Here is an 18,697-nt window from a genome sequence, read left to right on the forward strand (position 1 = left end):
GAAACCGATCAGGAGAAAGGGTGTCAAAGGTATTTTGGTCATAGAAATTAAATTAGGAAGGAATTATATTGAATATGACTATAGAATAAAAGATACTTGGGCAGTATTCATGGACAGCAGTTCATCTGAAGGCCACCTCCTAATCTGCCACAGTATCTTCCTCTGTGAAGCATAACTCCTCACACTCCCTCTCTCCCTGATTTTCCTTAAGTCTCCCTTGAACCTCTCCTATTTTAGTATGTTCCGCTTAATGTTATTTCCCTTCTCTCGTGTAAAGATGAAAAGATTTTTTAAAAACAGTACAGCGGTAGTGTGGCAGTGTTCCCAGTCTGAGGGGGAGCACACAGCTCTGCTCTCTTGGGAGTGAGGAGGATACTCCACACGGATTCACCACAGCTCTTTATAAGGACAGAGGGAAAAAAGGCCTGTAGCCTCTATATTTAGACAGACTTTATTGGGCCTCTTTTCCCCCTCTGCTGCTGTCAGGAATCTCACCAAAGCCATGTGGGCGGGCGGGCAGGCCTTTCTCTCCCAGAGAACAGGGGGAGAGAGAGAATAATAATGATCTGGATAATAACACAGCAGAACGACAGTGTGAGAGAGAAAGAGGAGGAGGAGAGAGAAAGAGTCACTGTGGGTGTCACTGTGCCTCACATATTGAGCGCTCTTCAAAGGCTGTCATCTAAATCCCCATCAGTGTTCTGTGTCTGCTAGTGGCTTGGTGGGATGGAGGAAGTCAGTACATGGCACGTATTATCAGCCCCTAATGGGTCCTTCTACTGCCCCCTTGACAGGCATCTCTGCTCTGTTCCACTTCTTGGATTGTTTAGGTATCCTGGGGTGACTATAATTATTTCAATTATATGCTAAAATATGTTTGTTTGTGCGCACACATCGCTGTGTGTATGACTTTCCTAGCCTGCTTCTCAGTGCATTTTGATGCCATTAAACTTAAAGTTGCTCTCCACATACATCTTGTATCAGGCCTATTCTTCATCGCCACTCAAAAGCTTTGACCATTGCTGTCGAAATACAGTGAAAGACAAACAGTGCTCTAATGTGGCGCCCTCAGGATACCTATTTCTCTTATCTCCCATGTAATCCCTTAGTGATTCTAACAAACTTCTGCTCTGTGTGGTGGAAACAGTAGCCTACCAATGAGGGACACCCTGTCAGCTTAGGGGGCTCTCTCATAGGTCCAGAGCATAAGGCGGGAGGGATTTAATTATGATCATGTGCTGACAAGGACACATAGTGAGCTAGGAGAGTTTAACAGTGGGTGAGACTCAGGAAGAACAACAATGAAAAGATACAGAAAGTAAATATGAACTAACTGATAATTCAGCGTCTGGTCGTTATTGCTGCATCATAGATTCTATCTCTTGTATCGGTTACCAGAGCAACCTCCATGTATTCTCAAGGTGTGTCAAATATCAGATGAGTCACCATGAATTATGATATGATGTAAGATCCCTATTGAACGTATAGTGCAGCAAAATCAAATATAATATTATCTTGTTGGTCTAGACACTGTTGATTCTATCCATATCTACTGTATATCAGACAGTTCAAAAACCAGTCTTAGTTGCTGTTGATATAAGCACCAACAACAGCCTACAAAGTAAACAGGAGTGTGTAGTCCTGTTCACATGTCAACTGCTGTTTCCTGTGCTGATCCTCTGAGAGTGAATAGCCTCTGGTGCTACCTAGCCCTGAGGGGAAATGAGGGGGAAGTGGGGGAGGTTCAAATAGGCCAGAGTCATCTGAGCTGGATGAGAAAGAAAAAGTTTGATTTGCATGTGCTGTCAGCCTCAGCAGTGGTAAAAAAGTGACTTCCAACTGCCATGCAAATGAGATGCAAATAGATTCAAATGAGGGATGATAAAGAGCGGGTCAAAGGGTGAGGGTTACAGACAGTATGTTTACATCTGTCATGATATATGAGTCACAGTTACATCCACATGAGAAGAGCCTGAACCAGAGAGTACTGGTTAATATGGGAAGCTGGATCTCTTCCTCTTGGTTAGCGAGAAAGACAATAAAACAAGTGCGTGTGCATGTCGGGTCAACATGTGTATTAGTGATTATTCTCTCCTGAATAAAATGTGAATGTCAGTTTACCCTAGCAAAAGCAGCCGCACAGCTCTGGGAATGACAAACTGTGACATCACAATAGTAGAGGCAGTCATGGTGTGGACAATGGAGCTCTGTGAAGCAAAGGAGCCGGGGTGTGGCCTATCTGGACAGAGGCTCCTCACACTGGAAGGACCACAGCAGCTGTCTGAACCACTGTGTGTCTCCCTGCCTTCGCCCCACTCCCGCTCTCTGTTCGCCTCAAACGCTGGAACGTAGGGATGGAGGTGGAGTAGGAGGAGATACAGAGAGAAAGAGATGGCTTGCACAGACTGAAAGACAAAGGTCCAATGGACAGAGAGGCCCTCTCTCTGTAGGACACATGCAGGCATGCACACACACACGTTGACACACACATAAACACAATATACTCAGCCTCTCCTCAACACTCCCACTACCCTCACACACGGTACACAGTGTTTGCATCCTTCCCTTCCTTGCCATATACCTTGTGCCAGTGGAGCTGATCTGAGTTAGAGTAGTGTTTACCAGACCCTCCAAATGGAGTGCCATCCTCTTCAAACACCCATAAAGGTTTACTGGCCATAACAGAGAGGAGCGAATACACTCACTACTGAGCTCAATTTCACAAACACATTGAGAACGAGGAGGTAATCTGTGACTGAGTAGAGCTCCGGTGTGAGGCAGGGGGAAGGCCATGAAGATTCATGACAGGGTAGAACCACCTGTGTAGTAAAATGAGTCCTACTGGCATTTAAAGCCAATGCAATAAGTGGTTGTGCAAATAGTGGATGAGCATCATTGAGTGTGTATGAGCTCTGAATCAACAAAAAGCCCTCCTGCCCTTCAGTTTATGAGTACAGAACGGACCAAAAGCACATGATACAACACATCCAACCTTAGGGCCTCCAACATCTTTTCAGCATTTCATTACATTTTAGTCATTTACATTTTATCTCATTCACCTACACACACTCTTTGAATAGGTTTCAATAGCTCCATCTGTTTTTAAAGCTTAAATGATAGTCATTAGTATTATGAATTTGTTTTGGAGGACACAGGACTACTCAGGTAGCAGCTTTACAAGCTTTACCAGCCTGGTCTCATAGACTAAACGTAACATATTAAAGTAAATCCGGGACACTCAAATTAGTATGATATGTTACGTTTTGGGTATGGTTACATAAGACATATGGTTACTTAAGGCAAAAACAAAAGTAGGGAGGGTGGGCGTATAACGCGAAGGTCTAGCGACCCAAAGGTTGCAAGTTCGAATCTCATCATTAACAACTTTAGCATTTTAGCTAATTAGCAACATTTCAACTATTTACTACTTTTTAGATACTTTGCAACTTGCTTTTAGCTAACCTTTCCCCTAACCTTAACCCTTTTAGCTAACCCTTCCCCTAATGCTATTATCTTTAGCTAGGCCTCCCTGTTTTTTTGTTATTAATAAAAGTGTCATCATATATTCCCCATTTGCACAAGGCTACTAGTAGGCTACTTTTGCCTTCTTGCAATGCAATACTTCAACCACTAGAAACTGTGCACAAGCATGGTCTAAAGTTTGGGGGAGGATAAGCACATTCTCACATCAAGTTCAGTTTTTATAAAAGCCAACTTTTGCAAACTGGTGCACGCATGTTTTAGGACATATTTTGTGGTTATGCAACGTTTATAAATGAGCCCCAGGTCTCCAGATAGTCTACCATGAGGGCTGCCTCATATACCAGTAGCTACAAGGCCAAAATCCCCGTAATTCGCATGAGAAAGAGACTGAGAAATCGTGGACGTAGGTCGGGTGCCTTGTAAGGATCCAATGGCGAGCGAGTAAACTGCCTCTTCCATCAATCTTATTAGTGAATGTTCAATCATTTGAAAATAAATTGGAAGACCTAAGATCAAGGTTATCCTACCAACGGGAAATTAAAAACTGTAATATCTTATGTTTCACCGAGTCGTGGCTGAACGACGACATGGACAACATTCAGCTGGCGGGATATACGCTACATCGGCAGGATAGAACGGCTGACTCTGGTAAGACAAGGGGTGGCGGTCTGTGTATACTTGTAAACAACAGCTGGTGCATAAAATCTAATACTGAGGAAGTCTCAAGGTTTTGCTTGCCTGAGGTAGAATATCTCATGATAAGCTGTTGACCACACTATTTACCAAGAGAGTTTTAATCTATATTTTTTGTAGCTGTCTATTTACCACCACAAACCGATGCTGGCACTAAGACTGCACTCATTGAGCTGTATAAGGCCATAAGCAAACAGGAAAACGCTCATCCAGAGGCAGCTCTCCTAGTGGCCGGGGACTTTAATGCAGGGAAACTTAAATCCGTTCTACCTAATTTTTACCAGCATTTTAAATGTGCAACCAGAGAAGAAAAAATACTCTAGACCACCTTTACTCCACACACAGAGACGCGTACAAAGCTCTCCCTCGCCCTCCATTTGGCAAATCTGACCATAACTCTATCCTCTAATCCTGCTTATAAGCAAAAACTAAAGCAGGAAGCACCAGTGACTCGGTTAATAAGGAAGTGGTCAGATGACACATATGCTAAGCTACAAGACTGTTTTGCTAGCACAGACTGGAATATGTTCCGGGATTCTGCTGATAGCATTGAGGAGTACACCACATCAGTCACTGGCTTCATCAATAAGTGCATCGATGACGTCGTCCCAACACTGACCGTACGAACATACCCCAGCCTGAAGCCATGGATTACAGGCAACATCCGCACTGAGCTAAAGGGTAGAGTTGCCGCTTTCAAGGAGAAGGACTCTAAACCGGACGCTTATAGGAAATCCCGCTATGCCCTCCAACGAACCATCAAACAGGCAAAGAGTCAACATAGGACTAAGATTGAATCATACTACACCGACTCCAACGCTCGTCGGATGTGGCAGGGCTTGAAAACTATTACAGACTACAAAGGGAAGCACAGCCGCGAGCTGCCCAGTGACACAAGCCTAACAGACGAGCTAGATCACTTCTATGCTCGCTTCGAGGCAAGCAACACTGAAGGATGCATGAGAGCATCAGCTGTTCCGGACGACTGTGTGATCACGCTCTCCGTAGCCGATGTGAGTAAGACCTTTAAACAGGTTAACATTCACAAGGCCGCAGGGCCAGTCGGATTACCAGGACGTGTACTCCGAGCATGCACTGACCAACTGGCAAGTGTCTTCACTGACATTTTCAACATGTCCCTGACTGAGTCTTTAATACCAACATGTTTCAAGCAGACCACCATAGTCCCTGTGCCCAAGAACACTAAGATAACCTGCCTAAATGACTACAGACCCATAGCACTCACGTCTGTAGCCATGAAGTGCATTGAAAGGCTGGTCATGGCTCACATCAACACCATTATCCCAGAAACCCTAGACCCACTCCAATTTGCATACTGCTCCAACAGATCCACATATGGTGCAATCTCTATTGCACTCCACACTGCCCTTTCCCACCTGGACAAGTGGAACACCTATGTGAGAATGCTAATCATTGACTACAGGTCAGCGTTCAACACCATAGTGCCCTCAAAGCTCATCACTAAGCTAAGGGCCCTGGGACTAAACACCTCTCTCTGCAACTGGATCCTGGACTTCCTGACGGGCCGCCCCCAGGTGGTAAGGGTAGGTAACAACACATCTGCCACGCTGATCCTCAACACGGGGGCCCCTCTGGGGTGCGTGCTCAGTCCCCTCCTGTACTCCCTGTTCACTCATGACTGCATGGCCAGGCATCACCAACAAACTGTCATGGTCCAAACACACCAAGACAGTCGTGAAGAGGGCACGACAAAGCCTATTCCCCTTCAGGAAACTGAAAAGATTTGGCATAGGTCCTCAGATCCTCAAAGAATTATACAGCTGCATCCTGACTGGTTGCATCACCGCCTGGTATGGCAACTGCTCTGCCTCCGACCGCAAGGCACTACAGAGGGTAGTGCGTACAGCCCAGTACATCACTGGGGCCAAGCTTCCTGCCACCCAGGACCTCTATACCAGGCGGTGTCAGAGGAAGGCCCTAAAAATTATCAAAGACTCCAGCCACCCTAGTCATAGACTTTTCTCTCTGCTACCGCATGGCAAGCGGTACCGGAGTGCCAAGTCTAGGTCCAAAAGGCTTCTTAACAGCTTCTAAACCCCAAGCCATAAGACTCCTGAACAGCTAATCATGACTACCCGGACTATTTGCTGGGGTCTTTACAAGCGTGGGTGTCTTGTAAAAGAACAGCTAAATCACGAATACAGAAGTGCCAGTATGAAAAAGAGGTAGTTGATTTTTGTGTCTGTCTATCAATGACTAGGTTTATTTTTGTCATTTATGATTTTTGGTTAGTCCTCCTTCTGTGTTGCTCTGTGAGTGCTCCACTGTCTGAAGTAGTAGGTGACAGTGAAGGGTGTAACACTGCCCTGTTCAGGCTGTAAGAAACATGACAGGTGTAGCCAAGCTGTCTCCACTCAGCAATTTGACCCACTTAATAGTCCACTGCACCTAGTAAAGACACATTGCATGCAACAATCAACTGTCTAGCTTTAGATAAACAGTGAGTGCAAACCTTTGAATGGATATGACATGTTTGTAATTATGCATTAGGTATTATAGTTTCCATAATTGAAACCTCACAATAACTTGTGAATGATTTGTACAGTTACTATGGCAAACTGATCAAGCCAAACAGAGACTTAAAAGAAGAGTACAAGCTGGAGACAACATGATATAGGGAGTAGAGACCAGGGGACCCTGGGCCAGTGTCTCTATGGAGGCCCCCAAGCCCAGAAAGTGTGTCCATCTGGGGCAGAGGGAGGAGTGAGATCAGCGCGCTGATGGAAGCCCAACACAATGCATTGACAGTGGTGAGGGAAACCAGCTGTAATCATCGGTCTGTCAAAGATAAGGAAAATATACACAGCCACATTTCAACTAATAGAGGTTTCTTGCATTTCTGCTACACTTATGAGTGCAGCATTTATTTTCCACTGGACTCAGCAGCAGATATAATATAGGCTATGGGTGTACTGTATAGCTTGCACTCCCAGTAGATTCAGCCTTTGTGTGTATACTGTATGTATGTATAAAGTGTGCTGAAAAAGTCATGAGGTCACACTTGAAAATGTCAGATGGTCGAATATTTGAATACTGAGGCTAGGCATTAACATTTCATGTTTGCTCTTTTGGTCCTGGGCTGAAGTGGTCAAGGTAGAGGCTTCAGTTACACTCCCAAGGGTTTGTGAACTTCATGACATATTTATCTGCTGTGCACATTAGGCCTACATGAAGATGTAATGATGTTATATTTTTCCCTTAGAGTGTCTAGCAGCATGTCATGTTATTTACTTGTTAGTACTCTGGTAATTGTTCAGCGTCATTGTCACAGCAATGTGTTTTGTTGTGACTGAATACAGTACTTTGCACAACTTGGTTAGAACACTGTATTGCTACATGTACCCTAAACCCCATGTAGATGGATGGAGTTGTGTTTTCCCTCCTCAGATTCAGACCCTCTAGGAGAGAGAGACCCCCGTAAACACCGGCAGAGCAGAGCCCTGTGCCAGCGACGCACTCAAATGCTCCTGAACCTCACCACAGAAAAGGGCCAACAGCAAATACCATGTAGGCCTACACGCAGAACCCTCAGACACTTAACACTCTGACTAGCCATTCATACTAAACACAGATGTGGCCTACAGTAACACTTAAACAGTTTATAAAGTAAGTGGTTTTTACAGCCATTGTATCTGACTGTGTGTTTATGATCGTGTGTGTATCAGTGCCACCTGGTGAGGGAAGAGTGAGGCGCAGCTTGCGCAACCTGCCCATCATCAACCCAGCGAGACTGCGGACAGGCGAAGTACTGGTGGACAAAGCTGTAAAGGTAAGAATCTAAAATAGCACAACCCTTCTGTCCATATACTGTATATGATGCTTAAGATATAAATGGTATCTATCTACATGGCCTTATCGCATCGCTCTCTCTCTCTCAGATGCGTAAGGTGTTCTCCATACAGGGTCCATACCCTGTGATTCGGGCTGCCCTGAGGGCGAGGGGATGGGTAGAGCGTTGTCTACCACGTCCAAACCAGTACTGGAGCAGTCGCCGTGGAGATGAGGAGGATGACGCTGACGACAAGTTATGATGACAATGGTGAGGCAGGAGGGCCACTTTAAATTGTAGTAATTTATTCTCACCAGTTTGTTAATCATCATTGACCATTAGCCTGAAGACTAGATTTGAATCTCCCTGTATGCTCTGCTTAGACAGCAAGACCCAGATGACTTCATGGTAATAAAGGGAAAGGGGATACCTAGTCAGTTGCACAACTGAATGCATTCAACTGAAATGTGTCTTCTGCATTTAACCCAACCCCTCTGAATCAGAGAGGTGTGGGGGGCTGCCTTCATGGATGTCATTGGCGCCCGGGGAGCAGTTGTTGTTGGGGGTTAACTGCCTTGCTCAAGGACAGATTTTTCCACCTTGCCGGCTCTGGGAATCGAACCAGCGATCTTTCGGTTACCGGCCCAATGCGCTTAACCGCTAGGCTACCGTGTGTGTGTGTGTGTGTGTGTGTGTGTGTGTGTGTGTGTGTGTGTGTGTGTGTGTGTGTGTGTGTGTGTGTGTGTGTGTGTGTGTGTGTGTGTGTGTGTGTGTGTGTGTGTGTGTGTGTGTGTGTGTGTGTGTGTGTGTGTGTGTGTGTGTGTGTGTGTGTGTGTGTGTGTGTGTGTGTGTGTGTGTGTGGCTTATATTTTCATATGATCAAGCACACAGTTTTTTGTGGCTTTTCCCTTCTCATCTTTTTTACAGTCTCGCATGGTGAGGACGAAACGTCATATTTCTATTGGGCGACACATTGAGAGACAATCGACAACTGCTCATTGTGATAGGAGCAGATTACCATGCCAAAGTAGGCACCTTCACCACCAAGGTTTGATGGCTTTCACAGGGGGGACCCTGAAAATAATAAAGTCGTTACCTTTTCACTGGGATCATTTGGTTTGATGATGCAGACCCTGACTCCTTCTACCCACGCTGCTACAGGCTGGGGGCAGAGGATGAGAAACATGACTTTATCGGTCAGAATCCTCACCGATCTCCATCCCAAACCCTCTTTCTTTGATGTTCATATTTGGCGCCGGAGAAGATGGCTGCCGTTTTACAAACCTCTAACCAATTGTACTATCATGTGTGTTTTTTTTCGTGTTATTTGTAATTTATTCTGTACATAATGTTTCTGCTACCGTCTCTTATGACCAAAACGAGCTTCTGGATATCAGGACAGTGATTACTCACCTCGTATTGGACGAAGATCTTCTCTTCAATGAGTCGGACGCGAAGGATATCCTACAGACACCCAACCAGGCCCAAATCCTTGTCATTCGCATGAGAAAGAGACAGAGATATCGTGGACGTAGGTCAGGGAGCCTTGTAAGCATCCGACTGCGAGCGAGTAAACTGCCTCTTCCATCAATCCTATTAGCCAATGTTCAATCATTTGAAAATAAATTGGACGACCTAAGATTAAGGTAATCCTACCAACGGGACAAAACTGTAATATCTTATGTTTCACGAGTCGTGGCTGAACGACGACATGGATAACATACAGCTGGGGGGATATACGCTACATCGGCAGGATAGAACGGCTGACTCCGGTAAGACAAGGGGTGGCGGTCTGTGTATATTTGTAAACAACAACTGGTGCATAAAATCTAATACTAAGGAGGTCTCGAGGTTTTGCTCTCTTGAGGTAGAGTATCTCATGATAAGCTGTACACCACACTATTTACCAAGAGAGTTTTCATCTATATTTTTCATAGCTGTCTATTTACCATCACAAACCGATGCTGGCACTAAGATTGCACTCACTGAGCTGTATAAGGCCATAAATAAACAGGAAAACGCTCATCCAGAGGCAGCGTTCCTAGTGGCCGGGGACTTTAATGCAGGAAAACATAAATCCGTTCTACCTAATTTCTACCAGCATTTTAAATGTGCAACCAGAGGAGAAAAAAAAACTAGACCACCTTTACTCCACACACAGAGATGCGTACAAAGCTCTCCCTCGCCCTCCATTTGGCAAATCTGACCATAACTCTATCCTCCTGATTCCTGCTTATAAGCAAAAACTAAAGCAGGAAGCACCAGTGACTCGGTTAATAAGGAAGTGGTCAGATAACGCAGATGCTAAGCTACAGGACTGTTTGCTAGCACAGACTGGAATATGTTCCGGGATTCTTCCGATACCACATCAGTCACTGGCTTCATCAATAAGTGCATCGATGACGTTGTCCCCACTGTGACCGTACGTACATACCCCAACCAGAAGCCATGGATTACAGGCAACATCCGCACTGAGCTAAAGGGTAGAGCTGCCGCTTTCAAGGAGCGGGACTCTAACCCGGAAGCTTATAAGAAATCCCGCTATGCCCTCCGACAAACCATCAAACAGGCAAAGAGTCAATGGAGGACTAAGATTGAATCGTACTACACCAGCTCTGACGCTCGTCAGATGTGGCAGGGCTTGAAAACTATTACAGACTACAAAGGGAAGCACAGCCGCGAGCTGCCCAGTGACTGCTCACATCAACACCATTATCCCAGAAAGCCTAGACCCACGGCAATTTGCATACCGCCCCAACAGATCCACAGATGATGCAATCTCTATTGCACTCCACACTGCCCTTTCCCACCTGGACAAGAGAAACACCTATGTAAGAATGCTATGCATTGACTACAGCTCAGCGTTCAACACCATAGTGCCCTCAAAGCTCATCACTAAGCTAAGGACCCTGGGACTAAACACCTCCCTCTGCAACTGGATCCTGGACTTCCTGACGGGCCGCCCCCAGGTGGTAAGGGTAGGTAACAACACATATGCCACGCTGATCCTCAACACAGGGGCCCCTCAGGGGTGCATGCTCAGTCCCCTCCTGTACTCCCTGTTCACCCATGACTGCAGTCACGGCCAGTCACGGCTCCAACATCATCATTAAGTTTGCCGATGACACAACAGTGGTAGGCCTGATCACCGACAATGATGAGACAGCCTATAGGGAGGAGGTCAGAGATCTGTCCGTGTGGTGCCAGGATAACAACCTCTCCCTCAACGTGATCAAGACAAAGGAGATGATTGTGGACTACAGGAAAAAAAGTGGACTGATTACGCCCCCATTCTCATTGACGAGGCTGTAGTGGAACAGGTTAAGAGCTTCATTTCCTTGGTGTCCACATCATCAACTATCATGGTCCAAACACACCAAGACAGTCGTGAAGAGGGCACGACAAAGCCTATTCCGCCTGGGGAGACTGAAAAGATTTGGCATGGGTCCTCAGATCCTCAAAAAGTTATACAGCTGCACCATCGAGAGCATCCTGACTGGTTGCATCACCGCCTGTTATAGCAACTGCTCGGCCTCCGACCGCAAGGCACTACAGAGGGTAGTGCGTACAGCCCAGTACATCACTGGGGCCAAGCTTCCTGCCATCCAGGACCTCTATACCAGGCGGTGTCAGAGGAAAAATTATCAAAGACTCCAGCCACCCTAGTCATAGACTGTTCTCTCTGCTACCGCACGGTCCAAAAGGCTTCTTACCAGCTTCTACCCCCAAGCCATAAGACTCCTGAACAGCTAATCATGGCTACCCGGACAATTTGCAGGGAGAATTGAAAATTCCCAAAACAATTAATTTAGCAGTATATATTTTGCTATTATGTTTGAGCAAAAGAACACAGGATTAGCCATGGCAAAACGCATTGAATTGCAGGAAATTTGCTTTAAAACTGCAAAATGTTCTCTCAGCTCCATGGCAGAATATGTAGAATTGCATGAAATTCGCTTTAAAATTGCAACATTTCCTCTCAGCTGCATGGCAAAATTTGCAAAATTGCAAGAAATTTGCTTAAAACTGCTAAACTTTCTCATAACTCCATGGAGAAATTTCAGAAAATGTTCTCAAAAATTCAGGCGCACCGACTGGCTTACAACTCCTTTGGAAAAAGGTCAACTTTTTGCTGTGAGCCAATGGGGTAACCATGGGTTGTTTTCCCCCAAGGAGGGGTTGGCCGTGACATTCTATCATAGGGCGAGTTCGTTTTCCATGGCACGGCATACAAACTCCGCCTACCCATGCAAAACGAACTCGCCCATACTGACTGTGAGAATACAGTGAGGGAAAAAAGTATTTCATCCCCTGCTGATTTTGTACGTTTGACCACTGACAAAGACATGATCAGTCTATAATTTTAATAGCATGTTTATTTGAACAGTGAGAGACAGAATAACAACAAAAATATCCAGAAAAACGCATGTCAAAAATGTTATAAATTGATTTGCATTTTAATGAGGGAAATAAGTATTTGACCCCTCTGCAAAACATGACTTAGTACTTGGTGGCAAAACCTTGTTGGCAATCACAGAGGTCAGACGTTTCTTGTAGTTGGCCACCAGGTTTGCACACATCTCAGGAGGGATTTTGTCCCACTCCTCTTTGCAGATCTTCTCCAAGTCATTAAGGTTTCGAGGCTGACGTTTGGCAACTCGAACCTTCAGTTCCCTCCACAGATTTTCTATGGGATTAAGGTCTGGAGACTGGCTAGGCCACTCCAGGACCTTAATGTGCTTCTTCTTGAGCCACTCCTTTGTTGCCTTGGCCGTGTGTTTTGGGTCATTGTCATGCTGGAATACCCATCCACAACCCATTTTGAATGCCCTGGATGAGGGAAGGAGGTTCTCACCCAAGATTTGATGGTACATCGTCCCTTTGATGCGGTGAAGTTGTCCTGTCCCCTTAGCAGAAAAACACCCCCAAAGCATAATGTTTCCACCTCCATGTTTGACGGTGGGGATGGTGTTCTTGGGGTCATAGGCAGCATTCCTCCTCCTCCAAACACGGCGAGTTGAGTTGATGCCAAAGAGCTCGATTTTGGTCTCATCTGACCACAACACTTTCACCCAGTTCTCCTCTGAATCATTCAGATGTTCATTGGCAAACTTCAGACGGGCCTGTATATGTGCTTTCTTGAGCAGGGGGACCTTGCGGGCGCTGCAGGATTTCAGTCCTTCACGGCGTAGTGTGTTACCAATTGTTTTCTTGGTGACTATGGTCCTAGCTGCCTTGAGATCATTGACAAGATCCTCCCGTGTAGTTCTGGGCTGATTCCTCACCGTTCTCATGATCATTGCAACTCCACGAGGTGAGATCTTGAATGGAGCCCCAGGCTGAGGGAGATTGACAGTTATTTTGTGTTTCTTCCATTTGCGAATAATCGCACCAACTGTTGTCACCTTCTCACCAAGCTGCTTGGCGATGGTCCTGTAGCCCATTCCAGTCTACAATCTTGTACCTGACATCCTTGGAGAGCTCTTTGGTCTTGGCCATGGTGGAGAGAATCTGATTGATTGATTGCTTCTGTGGACAGGTGACTTTTATACAGGTAACAAGCTGAGATTAGGAGCACAGTGTGCTCCTAATCTCAGTTTGTTACCTGTATAAAAGACACCTGGGAGCCAGAAATCTTTCTGATTGATAGGGGGTCAAATACTTATTTCCCTCATTAAAAAGCAAATCAATTTATAACATTTTTGACATGCGTTTTTCTGGATTTTTTTCTTGTTATTCTGTCTCTCACTGTTCAAATAAACCTACCATTTAAAATTATAGACTGATCATTTCTTTGTCAGTGGGCAAACGTACAAAATCAGCAGGGGATCAAATACTTTTTTCCCTCACTGTAGATGCCATTTTCGGACCATTCTGGAACTTAAGGTTTATGACATATCCCCTCTAGTAATTTAATAGGATTTCTATGGATGTCACCTAGTTACATAAGTATTTGTTGTTATTGCCAGTGAAACGTGAAAAGGTAGATAGCTAAACATATATTGTTCCATAGGTCGAGGCCCTGGCTGATAGAGATCAACCCCAGCCCCACCATGGCCCCCTCTACAACAGTGACAACACGCCTGTGTGCTGCCGTGCAGGGGGACACTCTCCGGGTGGTCCTGGACCGCTGGCTGGACCGAGGGGCACATACTGGGGGCTTTCAGCTTACATACAAAAAGGTGACGTATGTACTTTTTAGTGAGGAAAGGGAAGTTTAATGTACCCCTGAATTAGCCTGGCTGACGCTACCAATGATTTATTTATACACTAGATGACTGACAGGGGGCACTGTTTTGAAGCCACCGCGCCTCCATCTTGGCAGTCCCCCACCGTTGTAAAATATATTTTGGAGGCTATAGAAATGCATTTATTAATGTCAATTGTTTTTGCCACGTTTATTCTATTACATACACCTTAATGCATACTTTTTTATGATATTATGTAAGCTAAACATAAAAGAAAAGGAAAAAGTAAAGTTCTAATGTTATTGTCCCCACTACAACAACAAAAAATACTTAAATACATGTCATTTTGTCCTTGAAACATTTACTTGAAATATTGTAGAATTTTAATCATTCCTATGAAGGACTGTTTTTTCTGGGGACTACCAATATGGCCGACCAGTGGTTTCAAAGCCTCTCATTGACCAATACATAGCATCAGCAATCAAGGGTTTATTGGTACTTTCAAGACTGGGAACTCTGGGAAAAGAAAACTAGGCCAAATCATGAGGTCAGAGCTCTTCGGGTCAGAGAGTTGGAGCTCTAGAAATATGTTATCTTGGAAAGCTGTGGGTTTTTTTCTGGATCAAAAAGGGGCTTGTGTGGCGGGGGGCGTGGTAGGCCAGTCGGAGCAGGTTTTCATCAAGGATCTCTCTGTACTTTGCTCTGTTCATCTTTCCCTCGATCCTGACTGACACCACCATACTTAGGGATGGGGGATGACAGGTTTCCTCCAGACGTGACGTTTGGCATTCAGGCCAAAGAGTTCAATCTTGGTTTCATCAAACTAGAGAATCCTGTTTCTCATGGTCTGAGAGTCTTTAGGTGCCTTTTGGCAAACTCCAAGCGGGCTGTCATGTGCGTTTTAATGAGGAATGGCTTCCGTCTGGCCACTCTACCGTAAAGGCCTGATTGGTGAGGTGCTGCAGAGATGGTTGTCCTTCTGGAAGGTTCTCCCATCTCCACAGAGGAACTCTGGAGCTCTGTTAGAGTGACCATCGGGTTCTTGGTCACCTACCTGACCAAGGCCCTTCTCCCCCTATTGCTCATTTTGGCCGGGCGGCCAGCTCTAGGAAGAATCTTGGTGGTTCCAAACTTCTTCCATTTAAGAATGATGAAGGCCACTGTGTTCTTGGGGACCTTCAATACTGCAGACAATTCCTTCGACCTCATGGCTTGGTTTTTGCTCTGACATGCACTGTCAACTGTGGGACCTTATATAGACAGGTGTGTGCCTTTCCGAATCATGTCCAATCAATTGATTTTACCACAGATGGACTCCAAGTTATAGAAACATCTCAAGGATGGTCAATGGAAACAGGATGCACCTGAGCTCAATTTCGAGTCTCATAGCAAAGGGTCTGAATACTTATGTAAATAAGGTATTTCTGTTTTTAATTTTTAATACATTTTTTTATTTATTCTAAAAACCTGTTTTCGCTTTGTCATTATGGGGTATTGTGTAATTTTATCAATATTAGAATAAGGCTGTAACGTAACAAAATGTGGAAAAGGTCAAGGGGTCTGAATACTTTCCGACTGCACTGTATATATCATTGGACGCGACCCACGTGAGTCACAGCATGGGGAGATCTGTGACACACTGATCTGGGAAGGAGGCCGTTTGTTAATGCAATATTCACTCAGAAATTGTGCGACAGGTTTGATTGGTTCTCTCAAATGTTATTTTTCTTCCTCTGGGGTTGAGACCTCTCGCTGTTTGGATTTGAAAATTCAACCATTGGCTGTGTGTGGATGTGTGTGTGGGTGTTTGAGTGAGAAAAACACAGAGGAGAGCCAACCAGTAAAAGCACAACCCCATTCATTATCGACTCATTGTGCCGACACCAAAGATCCATTCCAGACTCTGAAGTCAGGAGGACTTTGAGAGTTAGATTTTAGCCAGACTACCCCTGCCCTGAATAAGAGGTTATACAGATGTTCTCTCTCGCTCTCTGTCTATAGGCAGCAGTGGAGGTACCTCTGTATGTGGGGGTCAACCTCGTTGTTGAGGGCTCTTGGATCAAATGGCCCTGCCATCGTCCTCAAAGAACATCCAATTCCTCAGAGCCTCGAACAAACCAACCAGCGCCCATTGGCATCCGCAAAGCAAGGAGAACGCGGCTGTGGCAGAGAAACCCAAGCCAGCCTCCTCTAAGAGGTGGCTGATGGCTGTGGTACGACACCTCACCTTCTCTGGCATCAGAGTCCAGTCCCCAATGTCTCCTGAGAGGCCCCTGGCCGGGGAGTCCTGGAGGTTGCAGCGTCTGGGCCTGGGCCTTGTCAACTCCCTCCAGCTGCCACCCAGTCCCGTTCCATGGACTGCTGGCGGAGACCCCAGGTTATAAGGCCCCGGTCAGGGCGAGCACGCCCCCATGCTGCCCGATAGTTACAAAAGCAATTTCCTTCCCCTGGTGATTATCAGCCTTCAAGAACCAGACAAGGAGCCCCCTGCCCTGCTTGTGCCCACTCCTCTGGTACTCAATGCTGGGATCAGGTTCCAAAACTTCTCCAGGCACCAGAACCTCAACCATAGGGTGATCAGTACCACATGTGTAGGGAGGGGAACTTACAAGAGCTCTTGACATGAGGGTATTGGACCATTCACCGACTATGGCTGCCTAATTTTCAACTTTTCATCACTGTCAAATGCTCCCTAAAACACTTTAGCGAACAGGCCTTCCTAATTGACCTGGCCCAGGTATCCTGGATGGATATCGATCTCATTCCGTCAGTAGAGGATGCCTGGTTGTTCTTTAAAAGTAATTTCCTCTCAATATTAAATAAGCATGCCCCATTCAAAAAATACAGAACTAAGAACAGATATAGCCCCTGGTTCTCCTCAGACTTGACTGCCCTTGACCAGCACAAAAACATCCTGTGGCGTACTGCATTAGCATCGAATAGCCCCTGCGATATGCAACTTTTCAGGGAAGTTAGGAACCAATATACACAAGCAGTTAGGAAAGCAAAGGCTAGCTTTTTCAAACAGAAATTTGCATCCTGTAGCACTAACTCCAAAACGGTTTGGGACACTGTAAAGTCCATGGAGAATATGAGCAGCTGCCCACTGCACTGAGGCTAGGAAACACTATCACCACCGATAAATCTACAATAATTGAGAATTTCAACAAGCATTTTGCTACGGCTGGCCATGCTTTCCACCTGGCTACCACTACCCTGGCCTCCAGGTCTGCACCCTCCACTGCAACTTACCCATGCCCCCCCCCCCCCTCTCCTTCACACACAAATTCAGACAGCTGATGTTCTGAAAGAGCTGCAAAATCTGGACCCCTACAAATCATCTGGGCTAGCCAATCTGGACCCTTTCTTTCTCAAATTAGCCACCGAAATTGTCGCAACCCCTATTACTAGACTGTTCAACCTCTCTTTCGTAATGTCTGAGATCCCCAGAGATTGGAAAGCTGCCGCGGTCATCCCCCTCTTCAAAGGGGGTGACACTCTAGATCAAAACTGTTACAGACCTCTATCCATCCTGGCCTGCCTTTCGAAAGTTTTTGAAAGCCAAGTTAACAAACAGATCACCGACCATTTCGAATCCCACCGTACCTTCTCCGCTATGCAATCCAGTTTCCGAGCTGGTCATGGGTGCACCTCAGCCATGCTCAAGGTCCTAAATGATATTATAACTGCGATCGATAATAGACAGTACTGTGCAGCTGTCTTCATCGACCTGGCCAAGGCTTTCAACTCTGTCAACCACCGCATTCTTATTGGCAGACTAAATAGCCTTGGTTTCTCAAATGACTGCCTCGCCTGGTTCACCAACTACTTCTCAGATAGAGTTCAATGTTTCAAATCGGAGGGCCTGTTGTCTGGACCTATGGCAGTCTCTATGGGGGTGCCACAGGGTTCAATATTTGGGCCGAGTCTTTTCTCTGTGTATATCAATGATGTCGCTCTTGCTGCTGGTGACTCTCAGATCCACCTCTATGCAGACGACACCATTTTGTATACATCTGGCGCTTCATTGGACACTGTGTTAACAAACCTCCAAACAAGCTTCAATGCCATACAACACTCCTTCAGTAGCCTCCAACTGCACTTAAACACTAGTAAAACTAAATGCATGCTCTTCAATCGAACGCTGCTGGCACCCGCCCACCCGACTAGAATTACTACTCTCGACGGGTCTGACCTAGAGTATGTGGACAACTACAAATACCTAGGTGTCTGGTTAGACTGTAAACTCTCCTTCCAGACTCACATTAAGCATCTCCAATCCAAAGTTAAATCTAGAATCGGCTTCCTATTTCACAACAAAGCCTCCTTCACTCATGCTGCTAAACATGCTCTCGTAAAACTTACTGTCCTACCGATCCTTGACTTCGGCGATGTCATTTACAAAATAGCCTCCAACACTCTACTCAGCAAATTGGATGTAGTCTATCACAGTGCCATCCGTTTTGTCACCAAAGCCCCATATACTACCCACCACTGTGACCTGTACGCTCTTGTTGGCTGG

This window comes from Coregonus lavaretus, assembly GCF_964263955.1.
Source record: "Coregonus lavaretus genome assembly, chromosome: 8".
Taxonomy (NCBI): domain Eukaryota; kingdom Metazoa; phylum Chordata; class Actinopteri; order Salmoniformes; family Salmonidae; genus Coregonus; species Coregonus lavaretus.